Raw genomic sequence first — 507 nt, forward strand, 5'->3', positions numbered from 1 at the left:
CCTCGTGATCCACCCGTCTCGGCCTCCCAAAGTGCTGGGAGTACAGGCGTGAGCCACCGTGCCTGGTCATAAATTTCAAATTATACAGCTAAAGTGGTCTGCTGTTAAATGTTATCATGATCATTCTAACTTCAACAGTCTTGACAATTCTGCCCAATTTCAGCATTTCAGGTTTCCAGTATTTACCTCATTTCTAAGTAAATAATACCACATTACGAGGCAAGGTGACACACACCTGTAATCCCAGCACTTTGGGAGGCCGAGTCAGGGGATCCCTTGAGCCCAGGAGTTCAAGACCAACCTGGGCAATATGGCAAAACCTCATTTCTATAAAAAATACAAAAATTAGCTGGGCATAGTGGCACACGTCTGTAGTCCCAGCTACTGAGGAGGCTGAGGTGGGAGGATCACTTGAGCCCAGGAATTCAGCGCTGAAGTGATCTACAATCTCCCCACTTCAGCCGGGGCAACAGAGTAAGACCTTGTCTCTGAAAAAAAAAAAAAAAA

Source organism: Mandrillus leucophaeus, unplaced genomic scaffold (assembly GCF_000951045.1).
Source record: "Mandrillus leucophaeus isolate KB7577 unplaced genomic scaffold, Mleu.le_1.0 Scaffold112, whole genome shotgun sequence".
Lineage (NCBI taxonomy): Eukaryota > Metazoa > Chordata > Mammalia > Primates > Cercopithecidae > Mandrillus > Mandrillus leucophaeus.